We start from the raw sequence: 27,164 nt of genomic DNA, 5'->3' as shown, positions 1-27,164 counted from the left end.
CGGTGTGTGCCAGTGTGTGGGAATATATGAGCAGTTGGTTACGTGTCGGGATGGTGTGTGCCTGTGTGTGGGAATATGTGAGCAGCTGGTTACGTGTCAGGACGGTGTGTGCCTGTGTGTGGGAATATGTGAGCAGTCGGTTACGTGTCGGGACGGTGTGCCTGTGTGTGGGAATATGTGAGCAGTGGGTTACGTTTCGGGATGGTGTGATCCTGTGTGTGGGAATATGTGAGCAGCCGGTTACGTGTCGGGACGGTGTGTGCCAGTGTCTGGGAATATGTGAGCAGTCGGTTACGTGTCGGGACCTTGTGTGCCCGTGAGTGGGAATATGTGAGCAGTCGGTTACGTGTCGGGACGGTGTGAGCCGGTCTGTGGGAATATGTGAGCTGTTAGTTACGTGTCGGGACGGTGTGTGGGATTATGTGAGCAGTCGGTTACGTGCTGGGACGGTGTGTGCCTGTGTGTGGGAATATATGAGCAGTCGGTTACGTGTCGGGAAGGTGTGTGCCGGTGTGTGGGAATATGTGAGCAGTCGGTTACATGTCGGGACGGTGTGTGCCGGTGTGTGGGAATATGTGAGCAGTCGGTTACGTGTCGGGATGGTGTGTGCCGGTGTGTGCGAATATGTGAGCTGTCGGTTATGTGTCGGGACAGTGTGAGCCTGTGTGTGGGAATATGTGAGCAGTCGGTTACGTGTCGGGACGGTGTGTGCCGGAGTGTGGGAAAATGTGAGCAGTCGGTTATGTGGTGGGACGGTGTGTGCCTGTGTGTGGGAATATGTGAGCAGTCGGTTACGTGTCAGGAAGGAGTGTGCCTATGTGTGGGAATATGTGAGCAGACGGTTACGTGTCGGGATGGTGTGTGCCGGTGTGTGGGAATATGTGAGCCGTCGGTTACGTGTCGGGACTGTGTGTGCCGGCGTGTGGGAATATGTGAGCAATCGGTTACGAATTGGGATGGTGTGTGCCGGTGTGTGGGAATATGTGAGCAGTCGGTTACGTGTCGGGTGGTGTGTGCCTGTGTGTGGGAATATGTGAGCAGTCGGTTATGTGTCGGGATGGTGTGTGCCTGTGTGTGGGAATATGTGAGCAGTCGGTTATGTGTCTTGACGGTGTGTGCCTGTGTGTGGGAATATGTGAGCAGTTGGTTACGTGTCGGGACGGTGTGTGCCCGTGTGTGGGAGTATGTGAGCAGTCGGTTATGTGTCGGGACCGTGTGTGCCTGTGTGTGGGATTATGAGAGCAGTCTGTTACGTGTCGGGACGGTGTGTGCCAGTGTGTGGGAAGATGTGAGCTGTCGGTTACGTGTCGGGACGGTGTGTGCCTGTCTGTGGGAATATGTGAGCAGTCGGTTATGTGTCGGGACGGTGTGTGCCGGTGTGTGGGAATATGTGAGCAGTTGGTTACGTGTCGGGATGGTGTGTGCCGGTTTGTGGGAATATGTGAGCAGTCGGTTACGTGTCGGGACGGTGTGTGCCGGTGTGTGGGAATACGTGAGCAGTCGGTTACGTGTCGGGACGGTGTGTGCCTGTGTGTGGGAATATATGAGCAGTCGGTTACGTGTCGGGATGTTGTGTGCGTGCCGGTGTGTGGCAATATGTGAGCAGTCGGTTAGGTGTCGGGACGGTGTGTGCTGGTGTGTGGGAATATGTGAGCATTCAGATACGTGTCGGGACGGTGTGTGGTAATATGTGAGCAGTCGGTTACGTGTCGAGACGGTGTGTGCCTGTGTGTGAGAATATGTGAGCAGTCGGTTACGTGTCAGGACGGTGTGTGCCGGTGTGTGGGAATATGTGAGCAGTCGGTTACGTGTCGGGATGGTGTGTGCCGGTTTGTGGACATATGTGAGCAGTCGGTTACGTGTCGGGCCGGTGTGTACCGTTGTGTGGGAATATGTGAGCAGTCGGTTACGTGTCGGGACGGTGTGTGCCGGTATGTGGGAAAATGTGAGCAGTCGGTTACGTGTCGGGACGGTGTGTGCCTGTGTGTGGGAATATGTGAGCAGTCGGTTACGTGTCGGGATGTTGTGTGCCGGTGTGTGGGAATATGTGAGCAGTCGGTTACGTGTCGGGACGGTGTGTGCCGGTGTGTGGGAATATGTGAGCAGTCGGTTACGTGTCGGGCGGTGTGTGCCGGTGTGTGGGAATATGTGAGCAGTCGGTTACGTGTCGGGACGGTGTGTGCCTGTGTGTGGGAATATGTGAACAGTAGGTTACGTGTCGGGACGGTGTGTGCCTGTGTGTGGGAATATGTGAGCAGTCAGTTACGTGTCGGGACGTTGTGTGCCTGTGTGTGGGAATATGTGAGCAGTCAGTTACATGACGGGACGGTGTGTGCTTGTGTGTGGGAATATGTGAGCAGTCGGTTACGTGACGGGACGGTGTGTGCCTGTGTGTGGGAATATGTGAGCAGTCGGTTACGTGTCGGGATGGTGTGTGCCTGTGTGTGGGAATATGTGAGCAGTCGGTTACGTGTCGGGATGGTGTGTGCTTGTGTGTGGGAATATGTGTGCAGTCGGTTACGTGTCGGGACGGTGTGTGACTGTGTGTGGGAATATGTGAGCAGTCGGTTACGTGTCGGGACGGTGTGTGCCTGTGTGTGGGAATATGTGAGCAGTCGTTTACGTGTTGGGACGTTGTGTGCCTGTGTGTGGGAATATGTGAGCAGTCGGTTATGTGTCGGGACAGTGTGTGCCAGTGTGTGGGAATATGTGAGCAGTCAGTTACGTGTCGGGACGGTGTGTGCCTGTGTGTGGGAATATGTGAGCAGTCGGTTACGTGTCGGGACCTTGTGTGCCTGTGTGTGGGAATATGTGAGCAGTCGGTTACATGTCGGGGTAGTGTGTGCCGGTGTGTGGGAATATGTGAGCAGTCAGTTACGTGTCGGGAAGGTGTGTGGGAATATGTGAGCAGTCGGTTACGTGTCGGGACAGTGTGTGCCGGTGTGTGGGAATATGTGAGCAGTCGGTTACGTATCGGGACGGTGTGTGCCTGTGTGTGGGAATATGTGAGCCGTCGGTTACGTGTCGGGACGGTGTGTGCCGGTGTGTGGGAATATGTGAGCAATCAGTTACGAATTGGGATGGTGTGTGCCGGTGTGTGGGAATATGTGAGCAGTCGGTTACGTGTCAGGACGGTGTGTGCCGGTGTGTGGGAATATGTGAGCAATCGGTTACGTGTCGGGACGGAGTGTGCCTGTGTGTAGGAATATGTGAGCAGTCGGTTACGTGTCAGGAAGCTGTGTGCCTATGTGTGGGAATATGTGAGCAGACGGTTACGTGTCGGGACGGTGTGTGCCGGTGTGTGGGAATATGTGAGCCGTCGGTTACGTGTCGGGACGGTGTTTGCCGGTGTGTGGGAATATGTGAGCAATCGGTTACGAATTGGGATGGTGTGTGCCGGTGTGTGGGAATATGTGAGCAGTCGGTTATGTGTCGGGACGGTGTGTGCCTGTGTGTGGGAATATGTGAGCAGTCGGTTACGTGTCGGGACGGTGTGTGCCTGTGTGTGGGAATATGTGAGCAGTCGGTTACGTGTCGGGACGGTGTGTGCCTGTGTGTGGTAATATGTGAGCAGTCGGTTACGTGTCGGGACGGTGTGTGCCGGTGTGTGGGAATATGTGGGCAGTCGGTTACGTGTCGGGACTGTGTGTGCCTGTGTGTGGGAATATGTGAGCAGTCGGTTACGTGTCGGGACGGTGTGTGCCTGTGTGTGGGAAAATGTAGCCAGTCAGTTACGTGTCGTGACGGTGTGTGCCTGTGTGTGGGAATATGTGAGCAGTTGCTTACGTGTCGGGACGGTGTGTGCCCGTGTGTGGGAGTATGTGAGCAGTCGGTTACGTGTCGGGACCGTGTGTGCCTGTGTGTGGGAATATGTGAGCAGTCGGTTACGTGTCGGGACGGTGTGTGCCTGTGTGTGGGAATATGTCAGCAGTCGGTTACGTGTCGGGACGGTGTGTGCCTGTGTGTGGGAATATGTGAGCAGTTGGTTATGTGTCGGGACGGCGTGTGCCGGATTGTGGGAATATGTGAGCAGTTGGTTACGTGTCGAGACGGTGTGTGCCTGTGAGTGGGAATATGTGAGCAGTCGGTTACGTGTCGGGATGGTGTGTGCTAGTGTGTGGGAATATGTGAGCAGTCGGTTACGTGTCGGGACGGTGTGTGCCTGTGTGTGGGAATATGTGAGCAGTCGGTTACGTGTTGGGACGGTGTGTGTCTGTGTGTGGGAATATGTGAGTAGTCGGTTACGTGTCGGGACGGTGTGTGCCTGTGTGTGGGGATATGTAAGCAGTCGGTTATGTGTCGGGACGGTGTGTGCCAGTGTGTGGGAAGATGTGAGCTGTCGGTTACGTGTCGGGACGGTGTGTGCCTGTGTGTGGGAATATGTGAGCAGTCGGTTACGTGTCGGGACGGTGTGTGCCGGTGTGTGGGAATATGTGAGCAGTTGGTTACGTGTCGGGATGGTGTGTGCCGGATTGTGGGAATATGTGAGCAGTCGGTTACGTGTCGGGACGGTGTGTGCCGGTGTGTGGGAATATGTGAGCAGTCGGTTACGTGTCGGGACGGTGTGTGCCTGTGTGTGGGAATATGTGAGCAGTCGGTTATGTGTCGGGACGGTGTGTGCCTGTGTGTGGGAATATGTGAGCAGTCGGTTACGTGTCGGGACGGTGTGTGCTGGTGTGTGGGAATATGTGAGCATTCAGTTACGTGTCGGGACGGTGTGTGGTAATATGTGAGCAGTCGGTTACGTGTCGAGACGGTGTGTGCCTGTGTGTGGGAATATGTGAGCAGTCGGTTACGTGTCAGGACGGTGTGTGCCTGTGTGTGGGAAAATGTGAGCAGTCGGTTACGTGTCGGGATGTTGTGTGCCGGTGTGTGGGAATATGTGAGCAGTCGGTTACGTGTCGGGACGGTGTGTGCCGGTGTGTGGGAATATGTGAGCAGTCGGTTATGTGTCGGGACGGTGTGTGCCTGTGTGTGGGAATATGTGAGCAGTCGGTTACGTGTCGGGACGGTGTGTGCTGGTGTGTGGGAATATGTGAGCATTCAGTTACGTGTCGGGACGGTGTGTGCTAATATGTGAGCAGTCGGTTACGTGTCGAGACGGTGTGTGCCTGTGTGTGGGAATATGTGAGCAGTCGGTTACGTGTCAGGACGGTGTGTGCCTGTGTGTGGGAATATGTGAGCAGTCGGTTCCTTGTCGGGATGTTGTGTGCCGGTGTGTGGGAATATGTGAGCAGTCGGTTACGTGTGGGATGGTGTGTGCCGGTGTGTGGGAATATGTGAGCAGTCGGTTACGTGTCGGGCGGTGTGTGCCGGTGTGTGGGAATATGTGAGTGGTCGGTTACGTGTCGGGACGGTGTTTGCCTGTGTGTGGGAATATGTGAGCAGTAGGTTACGTGTCGGGACGGTGTGTGCCGGTGTGTGGGAATATGTGAGCAGTCGGTTACGTGTCGGGACGGTGTGTGCCGGTGTGTGGGAATATGTGAGCAGTCGGTTATGTGTCGGAACGGTGTGTGCCTGTGTGTGGGAATATGTGAGCAGTTGGTTACGTGTCGGGACGGTGTGTGCCGGTGTGTGGGAATATGTGAGCAGTCGGTTACGTATCGGGATGGTGTTTTGCCGGTGTGTGGGAATATGTGAGCAGTCGGTTACGTGTCGGGATGTTGTGTGCCGGTGTGTGGGAATATGTGAGCAGTCGGTTACGTGTCGGGACGGTGTGTGCCTGTGCCTGGGAATATGTGGGAAGATGGATGGAGTCATCCGAGTACTACGATAGGAGGGAAGATCCGTTCACTGCCAAAACGTCTTTTGGAATAAACGACAATAACAACTGCCACCTTTGTCAATCGAGTTACGTGGCAGTATTGCAATGGCCTCCTGCCTTGTTACTGACTTTGTGACTTCAGCAGCCTTCAGTCTGAGATGAGAATACTGCAGTTCTGTGACACACACGTATATGATTTTAACACTACCTTGCACGTTCTTTGCACTAACGTATGTTACAAAGGTAATCCTCACTGACTTTCCTTCTTTTGAGTCCATCTTAAAAAAGTCTGTACCACTGTAGTACTCAAGTCTGCTTTCTGTCACTGGAAATCATTCATAGTGAAATCAAATTCCACTATTTGACAGGGGACAACAGTTTATAGACATTTTACCATCATTTGCGTGAAATGTGGCGCCCTCACCCACCCTGTTTTGGTAAGAGTGAGAGGAAAGTTAGCTCATGTGCGGCATAAAACCCAAGAGTTTCAAACAATAGTTTAGAAGTGGAAACTTTTTCTTGCACTGGTGTCAATAGTTGCATGCCCCGTGCTCACCAAGACGATACATAACTTTGTTTATTACCTATATGTGTGACTCGAGGTGGTTGACAATTTTATTATTCATTAATTGAGTAAAACCTGCCAGTCAAGAGGTTTATCTTTTTATAAAGCCAAGACAACTCTGGATTTTGAACTGTGGCCTCCAAATTTGCTGCAAACAGTTGGCATCCTTAAGGATGTGTTTGTGATTCAGATATATTAGCATGTGATATCTGTAGTTATAGGTACAATGACATATTTGTGGTAAATATAAGTAGCGATTTCAAAACATTTCATCTATCATCATCCACTTCATTGTATACATGACTGATGAGTTGTCATCTGTGGAGACACGGAAAGAACGAGTTTACAATTTGTGGCTACAAATATTGATAACAATATAAACATTTCAGTGAATCATTTGTAAGTTAAAGTCATAACAAACAAAATTTCTTCCCAGGCAGTCAAAGAAACAAATTTTTGCCTCTCGATATATTTGTACAGATAAGTGAGGTCTTTATACTAGTTGTAAGCATCCTACGGTTGAGCATGTGCAGTTTTGAATAGCATGCAGAGAATCTAACTTAAATAATAGTTAAACGAGCATTGTGTGTTTTGTTAATTAAAATATCACTCAGTGCTGTAGGCACCTCATATAACCATCATGTCTTCTGAATTCTCTCAAGTTAAGTGAGTACAAAATATATTTCCAATCTCTGAGATGGAAAGTTTTTGGACTATTGGACCTCAGAGTACAGCTTGAATATACAGAAGAGTAAAAATGGGCGAGGAAGCAGACCGACGGGATGGACATAATTACAGCTATAATGGGAATGTGTTACAGATGGGCAGGGCATGTACCCAAGGGAATCAACGGTTGATTTATCAAGGAAGGTTATCTCGCATTCGAAGACACACGGTGAAAATATGGATATGAGGATTCCTGTGGGGGCCGGCCGAAGTGGCCGTGCGGTTAAAGGCGCTGCAGTCTGGAACCGCAAGACCGCTACGGTCGCAGGTTCGAATCCTGCCTCGGGCATGGATGTTTGTGATGTCCTTAGGTTAGTTAGGTTTAACTAGTTCTAAGTTCTAGGGGACTAATGACCTCAGCAGTTGAGTCCCATAGTGCTCAGAGCCATTTGAACCATTTTGATTCCTGTGGGACTCGTATTCAAAAACAAATACCTCTTCATGGGTTATCCAGTCTACACATCTGATCTTCAGCTTTCTTCTGTAGCACCACATTTAAGCAACTACCTTTCTCCTCCTGTCTATGGTATTTGTTGTCCACAGTTAACTTCCATACCTAGTAAAACTCCACAAAAATTCTTTAAAAAAATACTTTCCACTACTCATATTTACAATTACGTGATGTAAACATCTCAGTTTTTTCACTGCCGCACTGCAGTTTTCATGCTCTCTAGTTTGGGCATTGCTGCCAAAATAGCAAAATTCGTCCAGTCCTAGAAGTGTGCCATTTCCCACTCTTAATCCCTTGCGCATTATCTGCTGTAATTTGACTACAACCCTTTACCTTGTTTTACATTTTCCTGTGGTTTCTGTTTACTTGCATTCGGAGTCCTACAAGACATGCTGAGTGATTCAGTTAAGCCCTTCACCCCAATACTTCTGAAGACACTTCAAGTAACTATATTAATTCAACTGAAGCAATGTGTTTACTGTTACCAGACACTGTTTAATTTATTTCCTCGCCATGTTTCAAAGATTTAAACCTCCATTACCAGGTGGGTTGTTTGTATTAATATGATGTTTGTATTATGTTATGATTTTTGGCTAACCTGAGGCACTGCCTGTAGGGAAACAAATCACTATTTGGAACACGGCTCTGTGGAGATCTCCGACTAAAATGTGGACGTAAATCTAAATGTACAAATAAAACACTTACAATAGAATACCTCTGGTCTTCACAGGCTAGTTTGTGCATCATATACAGCACAATAAACTGACACACTTTCTAAACAAAGACGATATTTGGAAAGTGGTAGATACAAACAACATACAGCAGAAACACTACTTCAAAATACTAAGAACATATAGTAAAACAGACCATTATGTCTGAGTAAGTCTTAAAGTATTGTGCATATCTGTGGTTGAGCACATGAATAGATATTAAGTATTTAAAATTGAACATGACTTCTTTTAAGTTTACATAACTCAAACGTTGTATTCATTTGTGTGTTCAGGTGACCTGTTGAAAACATGAAATGTGATAATTATATTGCTAGAAATGATATAATTACACATAAATAACAATTCGGTTTGGGATTCAGAGATAGAGGATGAAAGGAGTGACAGAAGAAGAGCGAAATTTTGGTCGTCCCAGAGGTATGGGTTTGCTAAGCTTCCATCTGTTGCATGTTATAACCAACTATATTGACAATGATCCATACTGTACTGTCATTTTAAGTAGATCTAATGAGTACTGGGAGTACGCTAGTCAAATGTTCATTTAGAAAATATTAATGAAACACAAATTACGAAATTCGTAGTAAATATGAAGTGGGGCAAAAACGTAGTGTATGTGATACGAGAGAGAGAGAGAGAGAGAGAGAGAGAGAGATTGGACATGTGCATTGCAAATCTAATGGTGCAGGCTGCTGTTAAGACCAGAGATGACAAACACTTTGGTATATGTTGTCAATTAGGATGGACACAGTCTGCTTTGTTTGATATTTGTACATCTGCGGTGGTTCAAGGATGCACTATTTTCTGCGCAATCGCATTGCATGTGACATGTTTATGCCTTTACGTATCAAGACATTGGCAGTCTGGTACCAAATACTACCCACAAATGGTACAGTATAGGTGGTCTTATTTTACGTTTGTTTTGTGTGCTGCGATTCTTTTGCAACTATTTGTGTTTTTCAGGGATTGTTTACATTTATCTTCAGTGTGTTGCAGTTGGGTTGCTGTTCCTCTTAACAACATACCAGAATGCTGCCATTCTGGGGCTGTGGGATGACAAGAGGAGTTGTGGATGGCGGAATGCTGTTGTAGACTTCCAATAAATTTCAATTTTATGTCTACTACTTGTTATTCTAATGGTCAGGTCTAGTAAGTTTACAATGGTGCCTACTTTGTCCTCAACTGTGAACTTAATACCTTTATGTGGGGTGCTGAACAATTAGATAACTCATTGCTAGTTAATTGTGATGTATATGGCACAGAAAAGAGACTCTTGGTGTCCCCCTGCATTAGAAGCGCAAAAACACCCTTAACAGACATAATAAATGAGTTGTCATTAGGTTGTCTCCCCGATTGCCTGACGTAAGCAAAAGTCCTTCCCGTGCATAAAAAAGGTGATACAGAAAACATAGGTGACAACAGACCAGTTTTATTGCTGTCTTACTTTTCAAGAAAATGATAGAAATTATTATGAAAAACAGACTTATGGGTTATTTTCATAAGTGGTAACTTGGGTGCAAAGAACAATTTGGCTTGAGGTCTGGAGAGTGAACACTAGAAGCTATAGCAAAATTTACAAAAGTGATAGCTAGCTCTAGGTAAAGGAGAACAAGTAACAGATATTTTCCTAGACCTCAGTGAAGCATTTGACACGATTGATCATGAAATACTTCAAGGTAAAATTGAAACACTAGCGATTAATGAATGATTTGGTCTTACCTAGCAGACAGAGTACAGAGATATCCCAGATCTCAAGTGACCCTAATTATATGGTGAAACACCTTTCAGATCACCAATATGTCAACAAGAGAGTGTGTCAGGCCAAACACTGTTTCTCATTTCCATCATGACTTCCCACTGTTGGTCACACTAGGATAAACTGTGTTACTTGCTGCTGACAGCATTATAGTAATTACAGATAGGACACCAGAAATATTAGAAGTAAAAAATGAAAAGGAATTAAGTCGTTGTGTAACTGGTCAGATAACAATAAACTTCTACACAAATACAAAAGATAATATAACAAAACTTAAAGAATGTGGTGAAACCATAGACTGTGTAGCTGGCACATAATTCTTAGGTATCCATGTCGATCAACTATTAAAATGGTGTTAACACATCAGCATACTTGGACAAAGAATTAGCACAGCATGCAATGCCTTATGAATATTAACCACAGTGTGTAATGCCTCACGCCAAAAAGTTTAGTGTTAAAAAGCTCGTTTATTCGTTTTCCATGAAGCAGCCGTGTTGCCAGCACAGTGAGTTGAGATGCTCTCCGCTCTGCGGCACTGCGTTTGCGGTGTGTTTACCAGGGCAGCATGCCGGTGTGCCATCTATCGGCGACGATGAGCAACAGTGCACTCGGGAGCATCACTCGTATTTCTTCGCCTCATTTCCAATTTAGAACTTTGACAGGAAACTCTTAGAGGTAATAAACAATTGCTTGGTGTGTCCTAATGTTTAGTTATAGCTTTTTTACTAATAAAACTGCTGTACGTGCCCCTGTCTGTACAAGGTTTGTGGCGAGAATTTCTTACACCCAGGTACAAGTTTGGTAGTGTATTCTACATATTCGGTCAACTCCAGTAGTGACTGTACACATTACAACAATGTTCTAATTACAACAATGTTCTAATTCCAATTTTTGAACGGCGTGGTTTAAGAAACCGCGTCAAACGATGTAGCCGAAACATGGCACATTGCACTCAGTAGCACTATGTAGATGTGTTAGTGAATGCGCGAAATATCTAGCGTATTGGATTTGAATGTGCAGCTATGCGTAATTTCTGCAGCTCCCTGTTTTAGTACAGCAGCTGACAGTGCGGATCTCCACATTGCTGTGAGACCAACTTTCACCTCCTGACCAGTTCTCGCAGTTAACGTAGACCGGCATATCTCGATACTAAAAGTCATAAGCAGTAATCGTAGTGCCTCCTAACTTACTTTTTCGTACAAATCGGAGGCTCAGTATATTCGATTAGTGATGGAAACACTGCCGAGTAGGCCAGGTTATTTTCGCTCTCCTATTTATTTCGTTCCCCACGCATATTTTTTTTTCCTTTATTGATTTTCAATTCCTCCCGAAGGGGGTGGGCTGGCAGCAGCTTAGTACGCTACTCTACAGCCTGTTGTTGTTGTTGTGGGGGACGTGAGGTGTATACGGAAGGCGAGGTGGAGTGCACCACGACGCTCAAGGATCTGGAGGGACTTACAGAATTCAACATATAAACGTGCCACGTAGATGCTGTATGCCTACTTTCCACAATTTTCCGCCGTTTTACAATTTAAGTCACCATTTTATCACCTGTTTTTCTTGTTTCTCTTCTTCTTACGTTTTTAACGTCTGTAGGCTGCAGAGCAGTGTACGACGGTGAAGGGGGGGGGGGGGGGATCGAAATGCAGTAAAGGAAAAAAGAAGACTTTATGCCTGCTTGTAGAGGCAATTATACTGCTCGGGAAATAGTCAGTACATTCCATTTCCCTCGTGATGAAGATGCATGGAGAGAATGGATAAGAGCAGTTCACCGTGATAATTTCATCCCTTCAGATCACTCTGTGGTAAGTAGCAGCTTTAGTAAATAAACCTATGAAATGGTTCTGTTTAGTCTGAGTGTTAATTGTGATTTGTAAACATAACCTGTATACATAGGCCAAACTTTTCTCATATTAACGTAACGTAATCCATTATTTTTAACAGATTTGTGAGCTGCATTTCCATGCACACGAAATAGAAAGAAGTACATCGTCATATGATGCTAAGACTGGAAGATTAATTACACGCCTCTTGATCGTCCACGTTTAAGGAAAGGTTAGTTGGTCGTTTACGGACTTTGAGTTAGGTTATATAATTATTGGATGAATCTCTTACACTCTTGGTTTATATGGTAAGGTACTGAGAATTAATATTTGTTTATAGGTGCAATACCAGCACTATTGCCAGAATGTCCTGATTATTTAACTACACCACAAGAAGGAAAATATCATTCTTTTCGTTGAAGGTATTATGTGATAAAATTAATAGTAGCCATTCAAATGAGTGGACCTGTGTCAAAAAGTTGAGTAGTGTGTATTTTCTTTTAATTAGTGAAATGCCATTTTTGAGAGTTCTGTGGTATGTTACAATTAACGCAAATCTCACTTTCACTGTCCATGTCAATGATTAACAGCTTGGTCAAATAGGGAACATAAAGTTTCTAGTAACCGTAAGTACCAAAACACAGTTAGCTAATATTCTTAATATTGTCGAGTTAAAATTTAGCAACAGAGAAGATCAGGAACCTAATGAGAGTATTGATTTCATAACCACTATTTTGAATAATTTATCTGAAAACTTGCCAGATAAACATGAAATTGTAAACGTTATGGAAGAACAGAGTCCATTGCTAAAATGCAAGAAGAAAATTGCAAGATATTCGTGGGATATTTTAGTTTTGTGGTCATTAGTTCATTCTATTTCTCCTCAGTGTTACAAGTTTTTAAGAAGCAGTGGTATAACAACTATGTCTAACCCTGCTACTCTGACTAGAATATGTGGTGGATTTGCTAGTAATACTGCTCTTGAACAAGTTCCTGCACATTTTCTGGGATATATAACTAGGACAGTGAGATTTTTAACTGAAGAAGACTGGGCAGTCTCCTCTCGGTGCATGAAATCCATTTAAAGTCACAAAGGGGGAAACATAGTTGGCCAGGCCTACAATAGTAGTGAATTTGCATCTGCAGCCTACGTATTCGTGGTGCGTGGTTTGGATACACAGTACACCGATGTAGCTCATATTCTGCCGGTCAAAGTCTTGCACGCCCCTGCTCTTTTCACCTTCCTTAAAGATATTGTATCGAAGTTAGAAAGCATGGAGTTTGAAGTTGTTGGTATTGTATCTCATAATAATACCATCAATAAGAAAGCTGTATCTTACTCCAGTGACCAACCCGAACTTAAAATTAAGTACCGACACCCTTCTCCAGGTGCTGGAAGGAGGCCATTTTATTTTCTAATCGATAGTGTGCAGCTATCAAAATGCATAAGAAACAACTGGCTGAATCGGAAAGAAGAGATTATAGAGCTTCCGGATTTTAATTATGAGCTGGGTGATGGTTTTGCGTCTTTCAACAGCTTGAAATCTCTTCATTTGCTGGAAAAGGCAAATTTATTGACATTTGCAAACAAGCTATGTCTTAAATCACTGTATCCCTGAACCATAGAAAGGCAGAATGTAAAACTTGCTCTCCATATTTTTGACCATACAACAGCTATTGCTCTCAGAGAATTAGGCTCTAAACACAATATTGAATACTGCAACTTTCATTGAGATCATTTGCAAGTGGTGGATGCAGTTAATGTAAAAACATTATTAAAAGGTCAAAGGTTATTAAATATGATTCAACAGCCAATAACCAGGAATTCTAAGCACATACTGGAGTTCCTACATCAGTTTGCAAATTGGTTAATAAAGGAAAATTCTCAGGGTTTAATTGGTCTTAGCAGACAAACACATTTAGCTCTTGGGCATACCATTCTCACATAGGTGGATCTGCCTAGGTATTGGCTCAATGAGAAAAAGAGGCAAAACATTCTAACAGGCAAGGTTCAAACTGATGACCTGGAAAGCAGGTTTGGTAAATTTTATCAGATGAGTGGTGGTAATTACCATGTGTCAATTAGACAGATTTTTGAGACAGAAAGAAACTGAGGGTATGAAGCTATGTATCATTAATATTAAAGTCCCAAAAATGGGTGGTGTTGTAATTGCCAAGGATGAAATTTTTTCTACTGAGACAGACATACATGACCTTCCAGGAGTGACATATAATGAAGAGTTAAATGTAGTTGTGGAAGATGTTGATATACAGGAATTGGATGAGTATGTGTGGCCTGTACTCCACTACATAAGTGGTTACTGCTCATATGCAGTCATTAAGAAACTTAAATGTGATTATTTATTTTATTTATTTGCCTTTAGACAACTGTTGTGTTGTGTAGGCATCGTCAGATGGTTATACAAATGATTATACATAAGGTCAGTAGTTACATAGTTATACAGATTGTGGTACTAAAGATTACACAAAAGTTAACATATGGTATATGATTATACAAAAGGTCAGTGTGGTTGTATGACATAAATTACAGTTCCTTTGATCACAATCACATTTATAATAATAGAGAATCATATTTTTTCATCATGTAGGAATTCACTTATGCTATAGAATGCTTTCTCTTTCAACCATGTCTCTACTACCATTTTAAATCTATTCTCATGCAATTCCCTCATTCCATGTGATGTATTTTTGTAAAATGTTTTGCCAGCATTTAAAAAATTATTTTGGATTTAACTCAAACGTGTCCAAGGAATGTCTAATAAGTTCCTATGTCTGGTTTCATATGAGCGCACATCTGACCTGCTTTCCTACATGTGGGAATTCTCTTTGGCATGCATAAGTGCTTTAAGTATGTATAGACTGGGAACTGAAAGAATTTTGTGCTCAATGAAGCACTGTCCGCAAGAAGTTAAATTGCTCACACCAAAAATACATCTAATGGCTTTCTTCTGCCAGAGGAAAACATCTTTTGCCCCAGCAGAGTTTCCCCAAAGAATTATTCCATAATGCAGATGAGTATGAAAATAGGCATGGTATGCCATAAGTATGCACTCCTTACTGACACAATGCTTCAGTTTCCTAAGGAGATACAGAAATCTTTCCAACCTACTGCACAGCTTTTCTGTGTGAGTATTCCAGCACAATTTGGTATCAAGACAAGTGCCTAGCAATTTTACTGAATGTCTGATTTCATTAGGTACATCATTAATATCTCTATTTAACGACAGTCTATTTTCATGGAACAAGTGAGCTGCCATTTCCTTCATAGATTTGTTCATTTGTTTGACAACATCCACATCATTATGTGACATGATAAAAGTTGTGTCATCAGCATACATTACAGATTAATATGGTAATGTGTTGGGCAAGTCATTCACATACACAATGAATAAGAAAGGTCCCAGTACAGACCCTTGTGGGACTCCATATTTTACCTTGAGAAGGTCAGATTTGTTGTTTGAATTTATATAGATCATTTGGTTTGTGTTTGTCAAATATGATTTCAGCAGTAATAGTTCTGTTTCAGTTATTCCATATTTTTCTAGTTTCTTAATTAAAATGCTATGTGAGGCAGTGTCAAATGCCTTGGTTAAATCAAATAAAATGACAATTAAATGGACACCCTAGCTGCAAACAGGCGTTGATGTACTTCATTGGGGACATGTTGAAATTGTGTGCGCCGACCGGGACTCGAACCCGGGATCTCCCGCTTACATGGCAGACGCTCTATCCATCTGAGCCACCGCGGGCACAGAGGATAGTGCATCTGCAGGCACTTATCCCTTGCACGCTCCCCGTGAGATGCACATTCCCAACATGTCCACACCACTACATTCGTAGTGCGCCTAATAGATGTTTGCCCATCATACTCATTACTCGTGGCAGATTAATCTACCAAGTCCCGTACGAGTTCAGGCATAGCGTGTGCGTTCGCACAAGAAGGTCAATGGCCGGGAAGCCATATTTTTTTAACTATATATGACAGTAGTATCTGTTCCCGAAAGAACAGTTACCGTGGATGACCATGCAGCTTTGCTAGAAATGAAATGATAATTAAATGGACACCCTAGCTGCAACATGTCCCCAATGAAGTACATCAACGCCTGTTTGCAGCTAGTGTGTCCATTTAAATATCATTTCATTTCTAGCAAAGCTGCATGGTCATCCACGGTAACTGTTCTTTCGGGAACAGATACTACTGTCATATATAGTTAAATCAAATAAAGTTGTATAGGTATGTTCCCTTTTTTCAAAACCTTGTAATATTGATAAGACAACTTCCTGAACTGCTTTTATTGTTGATAGCCCAGTTCGGAATCCATACTGAGCCTTATTGAGACGGTTGTGACACTCAAAAAAATCGTTTAATTGGACTTTCAGTAATTTTAGATAATATTGGTACTATTGCTATAGGTCTGTAATTTTGGTGTGAATTTCTGTCTCCCTTTTTGTATATGGGCAATACAATTGTCAGTTTAAGGCAGTCTGGAAATGTTTCCTCAGTAAACATCCTATTGATTAAGTAAGACAGTGGAATGCATATAGTGTCATATTTTCTTTATGGTAAAATTAGAAAAACCATGGATGTCCTCAGTTGTGGAGTTGTTTAGTGATCTGACTACATCCAGCATATCCTTAAGATAAATTGTTCTCCATTCAAATTTTGGCAAGTTGCCTGTTAACTCTGTTTCCTGCAATTTGGGAAGTCTGTCCTCACTATCATCTAAATTACTTTCATCTGTCATAGCTAATTCTCCAGAATTTATGAAACTATTATTTAGTTCAACTGCACTTAGAGGAACAGGTAAATTTTCTGTAGTTAGCCCTGTTTCTGCTTTAACTGTTTTCCATGCTTCTTTATATTTGTTGCTGGACTGATAACTATAGTTATCATTAGCTTTTTTCTTTGCAGAAATGATTTCTTTTCTGTACAGCTTTTTTGAATTGGCATATCAATTGCCACATCATATTCCCCAATCTGTAATGTGCTATTGCAACTCATCAAGACACTTCAGTAGTACAACAAATGTGGCTGTAATCACTAGATGCTGCAGAAAACAGTTCTCCTCTAACAAACTTCTGTCTAAACCTGACAAGAACCAGCATTTTCTGTCAGAACTATCTAAAGATATAGGAAATTGAACAGTTAAACTTTTAGGAGTCCATATTGACTCCAAGTTGACCTGGGAAGAACACATTATTCACATCTGCAAAAAATTGTCGAAGGTATCACATCTATAATGGAAACTGAGAGATTTATGTACTATAGAATATTTAAGATTGACCTATTTTGCACTGCTCCAGTCCCACATTTCTCATGGACTGCTGGTGCGGGGCCACTCTACACATTAAGCCATCTATTGACGATACAAAGAAAATCTTGGTACTAAATGCTTTTCATTTCTTGACTGTGAAAATGATGTAAGCTTACTGAATTTATAATTCGATGAAATGTAAACACTTCAGATGGCTGGCTGGCAGATATCTGGTGCAACTCAAGTAATTGTCTTTTCTTTCTCATTTTCCCGAAATTTTTGACAAGAATAGGATATGAATCTAAGATCCAGTCAGCATAGTAAGTGAATAGAGTAAACAGTATATGCTTTTATAGATATCAAATTTTTACTACTCAAAGATACACAGACGGTCCTTTGCAAATGTCAGATCAACAGTGAACAGTGCGAACCTCAACCCCACCTGTTATATATGTTTTCAAACAGTTGTTTGATAGTATTGCTCTATTTAGATATTACAATTAAAAATGATCAAAAGTCAATTTTCCCTCTTATTATTTTCAGACATTCAGTTTTGGGTAACAGCAAAACAGAGCAATGTGCCACAATGGAGTTTTAGTATATGCTAATTACAAGACAATGTAACAGTTTCAGATGCTTCTACTAACTTATCGATTTTTATGTGTTTGATGTGTTACTGTTTCATAATCATTTAGATATTATATCATCTAGAATGAAAGATTACTGGTCCTAACATAATAATTATTTTGTAAATTGGAATCTTGCCACAAATGAGCAGAGAGTTGTGGTATCAATGTGCGTGATACCCTTTCTAATGTTTTCTCTTACACATCAACACTTTCAAATATTATTGTGTGTCACCGGTCTATTCACGAAATGGAGAACTGGTAATGAGAATAAATATAAAGGTAAAAAATAAGGTTTCCTGAGCATAAGCGAATACAGAGGATACATAGTAAACTGTACTGCCTACATAGTTACCTGGTAATCAGCATCTTACTGCCACATGTATTCTGTGAATAAAAATATATTTTATACATCCAGGACTTGTAATTTTGGACTATATGATTTCTCACTCACACAGTTTCTTTTCTCGCACTGTAGAAGCTAATTGTCTCCTCTATCATATCATATGTCATTTATTGTTAATCCTTGAAAAATTGCACACAAACTGGATGACTCTTTCTGTCAACCAGAGCACTTGCGTAAAATAACACGCGTATGTGATTAACGACACAGTGTGAAACATCGGGTAGACAACACACAACGAAACACGTAAAGATTAACCGAAACTGTAGAACCAGCTACAATAATGTATGGGAAAAGTAAAATTTCATATCTTCTGACCCAGTAATTTTGATGTGTTTCTTTGTACACAGTTCCATAGTTTTTAACTAATTCTGGTTGCGCCAGTGTCCTATATGTGGTCTCCTTTACAGATGAACCATACTTTCTTACTGATTAAAAGAAAGCATTTAAATTACAAATATTTACACACAATTCAGCAAAAAAAATTATATAACGGTATCAGGTGCCATGCATCCTGCATTTTCGGTGTTACAACCGGAGTGCCTAATAAGGAAATCACCGCCTTAACAATTAACACAACTGCTGACAGTGGATGCAGTACACTGATCAGCAGATTACTGCAGACTGAGATGGTCACTCCTTTGGAACAAAAAGGTAGACACACCTGGAGCTGAGAACAAGGCTGGTCGTATGTGGGTGCCGAGTTATTTTGAGCTAGATGTAACATAGTGATGTGTAGAGTAGCATGATGTCTATGTTCGTGCCCCGTTTAGTGCACTTTTTGTTACAAAAACGAACTGCAAGGTAAATTCAGAAAGCACATACAGGATAAAAGACATGTACCTCATTTGTGCATAACATATATTGTACGTAACTACAAAAAATGCAGTGGGCGAATGGTATACTGCCTTTTAACCACATACAATAAATAATTCTACTTTGTTTCATGATAAATAGTTGAGAATGTCTAACTGGTATTATTACATGAGTTTAATATGTCACTTTTTGTTTACATTTTATGCTTAATATAAGAATTTGAGTATTATATTATTTTGCTGTCTTGTCATATTTACTGTTACCACTATAAATGCATAGACAAATCCATGAAAAAGTAAAGAATCACGACTCACGCCCCATCCTCACAGCTTTACTTCTGCCAGTACCTCGTCTCCTACCTTCCAAAGTTAACAGAAGCTCTCCTGCGAACCTTGCAGAACTAGCACTCCTGAAAGAAGTGATATTGCGGAGACATGGCATAGCCACAGCCTGGGGAATGTTTCCAGAATGAGATTTTCACTCTGCAGCGGAGTGTGCGCTGATATGAAACTTCCTGGCAGATTAAAACTGCGTGCCGAACCGAGACTCGAACTCGGGACCTTTGCCTCTCGGGGGCAAGTGCTCTACCAACTGAGCCACCCAAGCACGACTCACGCCCTGTCCTCACAGCTTTACTTCTGCCAGTACCTCGTCTCCTACCTTCCAAAGCTGTGAGGACGGGCCGTGAGTCGTGCTTGGGTGGCTCAGTTGGTAGAGCACTTGCCCGCGAGAGGCAAAGGTCCCGAGTTCGAGTCTCGATCCGGCACGCAGTTTTAATCTGCCAGGAAGTTTCATATCAGCGCACACTCCGCTACAGAGTGAAAATCTCATTCTGGAAACATTCCCCAGGCTGTGGCTATGCCATGTCTCCGCAATATCACTTCTTTCAGGAGTGCTAGTTCTGCAAGGTTCGCAGGAGAGCTTCTGTTAACTTTGGAAGGTAGGAGACGAGGTACTGGCAGAAGTTAAGCTGTGAGGATGGGAGTCCTTGTTTTCGCCCGAACGAACTAGCCCAGTTCTGAGGCAGCGTGTTGAGCTGACATGTGTTGGCAACACCGAGCAACACTACATTACTCAAGCGCTGCGTATTTTACTTCGCATTGGCAAGTTTAGCACGAAAACGTTGGAAGTAAGACACATCTTTGCAGGTATATCAATTTCTTATTTACAGTTTGCTAGCAAAATAGGAATAAGTGCCAACGTCTTTTCATTATTTGTGAAGGATATACTTCATACCCACAAAGTTTCTTGGTAAGGCGTTCTTTAGATATGATAACTTGGAATGATGTGTCTCCGCACTAAAGGATTACCCTTTAGTCCTGCGTTACCTACCGCCACCTCAAACACTGCCCTCCCTCCTTCCTTTCCCTCCTTGCCACCCTCTACAATGTCATCCTTGCCACTGGCTTCTATCCCGACCTGTGGAAAACCTCCCGTATCCTGATGTTCTCCAAACCCAATAAGCCTCCATCTGATGCCTCTTCCTATCGTCCTATCTGTCTCACATCGGTGTTCAGCAAGCTCTTGGAATCCATCCTTTCCCGGCGCATCGATCTCCACCTCCACCAAAACCACCTCCTCCCAAACACCCAATGTGGCTTTCGACCTTCCTTCTCTGCTGATGACCAACTCCTCCGCCTCACTCATCTCCTCTCCCTCCAGCTTAACTCCCGTCGCTCCGCCATTTTTGTCTCACTTGACCTCGAAAAGGCCTACGACCGTTTCTGGCATCCCGGTCCCCTGTTTAAATTCCACACCTACGCCCTTCCTATCAACTACATCCGTCTGGTGGCCTGCTTCCTCTCCCACCGCCCATCCTATGTTACCATCCATAATGCCACTTCCCACACCTTCTACCCCTCTGCCGGTGTGCCCCAGGGCTCTGTCCTCTCCCCTATCCTCTACCTTCTGTACATGGCAGATATGTCCCAGCCCCCCCCCCCCCTCCAGTACACCTCTTGCAATATGCTGATGACACCGCATTCGTCGCCCTCGCTCCTACCCTCCAACGGTCCCAACGCCTTCTCCAGAATCACCTTGACCTTTTTGCTGCATGGTGTAACCAATGGCTCCTGAAACTCAATCCTTCCAAGACCCAGGCAATCATCGTTGATCGTACCACTCGCTCCTTCCGGCTCCTGGATTTCTCCCTTACTGTCTGCGCACGTCCTGTCCGCCTCACCCCCACCCTCACCTACCTTGGCCTCACCATTGACCGTCACCTCACCTGGATACCTCATCTCCGCTCCATCCAATCCAAAGCCCGCAACCGCCTCCGACTCCTCAAACTCCTCTCTGGCCGGACGTGGGGGTTGCACCCCTCTACCATCCTCCACACCTACAAATCCTTAATCCGTCCCATCCTCTGTTACGCCAGTCCTGCCTGGATATCTGCCCCCCCCCCCAAATTCTATCAGTCCCTCCAGATCCTTGAGCGTCATGCACTCCGCCTCGCCTTCCGTATCCGCCTCCCGTCCCCCACGAGGATCCTCTATGATCTCATTCCTTTCCCCCATCTCCTCCTATTCCTCGAACATATCCGCATCCTCTACACCTCCCGCCGTCTTGAACCCCCTCACCCCCTGGTTGCTCCTCTCCTCTCCCATCCCCGCCCCCTGCCACGTCTTCACCGTTGTGTCCCCCCTACCCTCCATCTCTACACCCTCCATCTCCTTTCCCAAGGTGGCTTCCGTCAACTCCCCCTCCCTGATGATGCCCTCTCTCCCTCCATTTATCCTTCCTATCAACTCTGATCCTCACTCCCCCTCCTTTCCTCTGTCCTTTCCCTGGGCTCCCTCTTCCCCCCCCCCCTTCCGTCCTGTTTTCTCCCCACTAAACCTCTCCCTACCTCCCTTCTCCCCCCCCCAGTCCTTTTGTATTCCCCTCCTCTGCCTACCCCACTCCCTGTCGCGTCTTCCCCCCACCCCTGTTCTGGGTCCTTATCCTCCATCAGCTCCTTTCCCGGTTCCCCCCTTTGCTTTTACTCTCCTTTCCCCCCCTTTTTTTTGTTTTCCCATCTTCTGTCCAGTTTCCCCCCACCTGCTCTCGACTGTGGTGTCACATCTGCCAACTTTTTAGTGCAGTGTTCCAGTGACTATTCAGTGTTGTTTGTCTTTCTCGTGTTGCGAACAGAAACCATGCTGTCGCTAGGTGTGAATTTTATGTCTTTTGCGAACAGGATCCAGACTGTCGCCGTGTTTTTTAATTGTCTCTTGTTTTTCCCTGTCTGCTTCGTATGTATTTTTATTAGCATCATCATCCCTCTGTTGTTGTTTTAAGTTCCACGATTTCTTTTCGCCTTGTTACTCTCTAAGTCTCCAATTTTATCACCTGTTTTGTTATTATTTGTTCTCTTGATCTTTGTCACAAAATCTGTCGGCTGAAGAGCGGCATACTAAGCTGCTGCCAGCCCGCCCCCTTCGGGGGGGAATTGAAATTCAATAAAAAAAAAAAAAATGTGTATCACCATCTATGGCCGTCCTATCGCTCTCACTCCCACCCTTAAGTACCTTGGCGTCACCCTCGACCGTCGCCTCTCCTGGACTCCCCACCTCCGGACAATCCAAGCCAAGGCACGCTCCCGACTGTCTCCTCAAGCTCCTCTCCGGCCGTACGTGGGGTCTAGACCCCTCCACCATCCTCCACACCTATAAATCCCTCATCCGCCCTATCCTTTGTTATGCCCATCCGGCTTGGATCTCCGCCCCCCCTCCCTTTTATAAATCCCTCCAAATCCTTGAACGCCATGCTCTCCGCCTCGCCTATCGCATCCGTCTCCCCTCCCCCACGCGGATCCTGTATGATCCCATCCCCTTCCCCCACCTCCTCCTTTTCCTTGAAAGGATACGGATCCTGTACACCTCCCGTAAACTCGACCCTCCTCACCCACTCGTCTCCCCGATCCTCACCCACCCCCGCCCGCTGCCGCGCCTGTATTCCCACGTCCCACCCGGTCTCCATCTCTCAACCCTCCTTACCCTCTCCCAAGGTGGCTTCCGCCAGCTCCCCCTCCCTGATGATGTCCTCCTCCCCTGCATCTACCCCTCCTATCGACTTTGATCCTCTCCCCCCCACCTCCTGTGTCCTTTCATTTAGGCACCCTCCCTCCCCCCCTTTCCCTTCCCTTCCCTTTCCTTTCCCCCCTCCCTCCTACCCACTCCCCCGGGCTTCCCCTCCCCCTTCCTCCCTCCCCCTCTCTCCTTTGCCCGTGGCATCTCTGCTCTCCCCTCTCCCATTTCCCCTTCCTCCTCCTCCACCTCCTCTCTTGGCAGGTCCCCGGACTCGTACACGCTCAGTGAACATTCGCGCGCCGGAGATCATCGCCATCAGAGTCTAGTGTGTGTGCTTCGTTTTGTGTTTCGTGCAGTTACACCTCAACTGTTCACATGTGCCGTCACCGTTCTCCGTGTTTTGTGCGCCGTGTCTACAAGTGTTAGCATTTTTATCGTCCAATGTGAACGGCTTCTTGTTTATTGTTTTTTGTATCTCCATTTTTTGCCCGCCGTTTTTTGTATTCTCTGTATCACCTCTGTCATGTCATTGTTCCACTTAAGGCTGAAGAGCAGTGTACTATGCTGCTGACAGCCCGCCTGTATAGGTGATTAAAATTACAATAAAGAAAAAAAAAATGTGTATTATCATTTGGGTAAGAGATGGAATCAATTTTTGAGTGGCTCGGAGAAGTATTCTCCGAGCACATGCTCTAAATGCAATAGTATCGGCGGCGTAAGGGTTCGTGTTTTAACAGCACAGCGCGCAGTTGGAATTGATACGTCACCGGAATTGCTGTGCCCATAATTTTCCATTCGTTAGCCGTACTTGCGACTACAGCCTGGAACTTCCTCGGTCGATAAATCATCTATCATCTATGTGCTTGGCTACACACACACATACATACACGAAACTCAAAACGGTTAACATTTCTTAACTTCGCCTTTCGAAGCAGCAGGAAAATCCGTTATGGAAAACCTATATCGAGTTTACAGTAAAGCAGCCCATTTTCCCGTTTACATTTCTTCTCTGCCCAACCCGCAACTTTATCGATTTGTTCGCTGCATATTAGCTGAGTTTTTGTGTCGAATTTCAAGCATACTTTCCAACTTACTGTTATAGGGTCTTACTTCGAGTGTCTCCAGGTTTATGTGCTTCACGTAAAAACTCTTCCCACGTTTCGTATTACCCAGTGGAAGTCCAGGCAAGCAGAAGACGGCAAGAGATGTAATGGCGATGCTAACCCAGCCAGCTGCACGTAGTGTAGAGTCGTGACGCGAGAGGGCAGCAGAGTAGCCGGACCCGCGTAGTACGGACTACCACCGACAGATGACAGGTGCGAACTGCAGTGCATAAATCTATGTAAAGGGAAATTATGGCCAACTTGCCAGTGAGCGACATTTTCGAACGACTGCGCCGATGGTGATACATTAAGCGAGTACTGACTTGACCCGGGGTCAAGACATCTCCCCTCCACACTGTCTGAGCACTGTAGCTAGCGACCAATAAGGAGCCACCAGACGACTACCAATGAAAAAGTGCTGTGCATCAGGCGCGCGCGCGCGAAATTTTGTGTTAGTCACTACTCACTATTGTGTTTGTATCGAGGCCAACGAGCCCGTTGCCCTCGGTTTGTATGTGTATGCGTTTCCTGCGTCAGCGTGTCCTCCGTACTGTATTTTGGAAATGATTTCGTTCGAAGATAGTGTTGTGTACAAGCGAAAGGCTGAAGTATTTGTAAGTACCATATTTAATATGAATTTTCTGCACTTAATGTTTTTTTTAAGCGTTGAAACTCATTGCTTTCAATGATAATGCTGTCGGCGAACGAAAGGCAGAGTGAAATAGTTAATACTATTTCTCAAGTGGGTGTATTCTCTGCTTGCTTTTTGAAGCTATTAATCCAGACTGCTCACTAGACAGTTGTTATTGGCAACTTGGTAATGTTGGCTACTTAAGATTATAGAATTATGGGGATCAAATAATACATTAAAGATAAGGGTATTGGTAGGGTAAAAATAAAATAAGCACGATCGGGTAAAAATAGCTATTACTAGAGTACATTATGGAAGGAAATAAGATGAAGGTACAGCCAACTTGTTTACCTGATCAGAAATCCTCATTTAAAAATCTTGCTGTGGACTCCAGTAATTTAAATGGTGTGATAGTAAGCAGGAGATTTAATAACTGTATGAAACAGCGTGCGCAAATCCTAATATAAAACAGCGGTATACCTATTTTGACAGATTTTCATTTCTCGGTACTGGAAAATTACCATTTAATACATGTTTCTGTACGAATTTGGTTGTTATGTTTCTTGTTACCCACATAGACTTTTAATGATCCTTTAAAAGAAGGCTTTTTTCGTAGGCCATTTTTTCTTTATGTTTCACATATATGTGAAACATGTGTATGTGTAAGAAGTTTCATAATCAGCTAAAACTTATTAACATTGTGTACTGGAATTATAAAACACATTTGTATACGAAACTGTGAGTTGTTTTTTTTCCATTGTTTGGAAAGGTGGAGGAAAAGTGGAGTAAACAGAAGGCAATCATATCTTGAGCAGCTGACTGCGTCCTAAGTTCAGATTAATTACAAATAGTGTTTGCTTTTTTTTTAAATTAGTAACTTTTTTGTTTACTCTCTGTATTTCAATTTGGAAATCATTAGACTGTCAGTAGTGTTGAATGCCTAGAAATTACATTAAACTGCAACCTTCAAGAGAAAGACACAGAGTATGCTGTGGTAGTTTAAAATTAATGCCAGGTGTAAAAAAAGCTGTTACTCAACTGTAATTTAAACATACCACTGGTATCTGAGAGTAATACTAAAAAGTTCTGAATACACAAAGATCTGTTCTCAGTAAAGATGAATATACTTGCTTGGCTACATGGGCCTTCCTGTAACTTCATTCAAGGTAAAACAGTTTGTTGCTGAGTTTGTTCAGGTACTACAGAAAGCATATTTACCAGTGAAAAGAAGTTTTGCCAGTAAGGATTGCTTTTCAGATTTTACCAAACACCCAGCTCTAATCACCCAGAAACTTCAGAAATTTTAAATAATCTATAGGAGCACACCAACATGTCCATTTGTCTTTCCCTTAAAAACATTTCCCTTAAGATTTGGAATTGGAACTATCAGACTGAAGTGTCTAGAAAAATTTGTTTAGGCCAAAACTATTAGTTTAAATACTGTTTGTAACATTAATGGACATAGTTAATATTTCCTATGTATAAAAATCTACCCTTTTCCTCAAAGCTTATACTACATTAATTTGTTTGACATAGATATGTCTAATAGACCATTATATGAATTCTTTTTATCTTGCCTCATACTTTTATTGTCCTGTCACCTGTGTAGGCACTTTCTTCAATTTAGTCACTAGGTCTTTTTTTGTGCCCCCCAAGTATTTTTTCTTTTTTCAGTGAAATGTTTGTGTGAATATGAAACATTTTTAACCATATTCTGACGAGTACAAAAGCTTTTCACCCAAAATTTCGAAAGTTTAAATATTATTTTGTTTTTACCCCTCCCTACCCAAGGTAAAATGTGTACTTGTTGGTGGTTTTTATGAAATTGTGGTCTGGTCTACCATGTGTCTACATACCTGCTGCACTTCTTATATCAAATGTATGTTACTGTAGGGAGGAAAATTCTGACATAATTTAAATGAAGGCAAGTACAGAAGTGATAGTAATACATGCTCTTCTCTCTTAACAGGAAATTCTCCCGCAGTGGAAAACACGTGTGTTGGAGCTGCACAGAAATGATTGTAATGTGCAAGAAATTAAATCTTTAAACATCCTCGTTGATGTTAAATCAAGGGAGGAGTTTGGACAGTGGTTGGCACAGTTTGAAAACATAACAAAAACAACTTGTACAATAAGGTGCACTGAACCTGCATCAGGAAAGTATGTTGTTTGCAAACAAAGGCTGGTCTGTCACCACAATACTCACAGTATAAAAGTTCACGGTTCAGTGCAAAGGGCAACAAAAAACACTGACTGTCCGTCAAAAGTGACAGTGACAATTCATGCCGTGCATGATAGATCCAGAGGTAAGTCTGTAGAGAAAGCAATGCTCTACAAGGAAATGCCGTGTGAGGTTAACTTGGTGTTGGGTCATAACCACAGTGTTGAGAGTGCTTGCTGCTGCTTTAAGATTTAGACAACCACCAAGTGATGTCAAAGAAAAATTAATATCCCTGTTTGAAAGAGGTCATTCACCAGCCACTGCTCTT

At 43.9% G+C, this 27,164-nt stretch overlaps 1 long non-coding RNA gene and 1 other non-coding gene across 3 annotated transcripts; one reads left to right on the top strand and one right to left on the bottom strand.

The window, feature by feature from the left end:
* Positions 1-11,631: 11,631 nt before the first annotated feature.
* LOC126232163 (uncharacterized) lies at positions 11,632-26,809 on the top strand. Of its 2 annotated transcripts, none has more exons than XR_007544673.1 (3): positions 11,632-11,792; positions 11,932-12,042; positions 26,645-26,809. It is a non-coding gene; the product is annotated as an uncharacterized LOC126232163 (long non-coding RNA). The 2 variants fall into 2 exon arrangements; XR_007544672.1 differs by lacking the exon at positions 26,645-26,809 and adding an exon at positions 12,151-12,231.
* Trnas-cga (transfer RNA serine (anticodon CGA)) lies at positions 19,461-19,537 on the bottom strand. The gene has a single exon. It is a non-coding gene; the product is annotated as a tRNA-Ser (tRNA).
* Positions 26,810-27,164: the final 355 nt, after the last annotated feature.

Source organism: Schistocerca nitens, unplaced genomic scaffold (genome assembly GCF_023898315.1).
Source record: "Schistocerca nitens isolate TAMUIC-IGC-003100 unplaced genomic scaffold, iqSchNite1.1 HiC_scaffold_465, whole genome shotgun sequence".
Taxonomy (NCBI): domain Eukaryota; kingdom Metazoa; phylum Arthropoda; class Insecta; order Orthoptera; family Acrididae; genus Schistocerca; species Schistocerca nitens.
The sequence above is the reverse complement of the archived record's forward strand: the minus strand, read 5'-3'. Positions and strand labels throughout refer to the sequence as shown.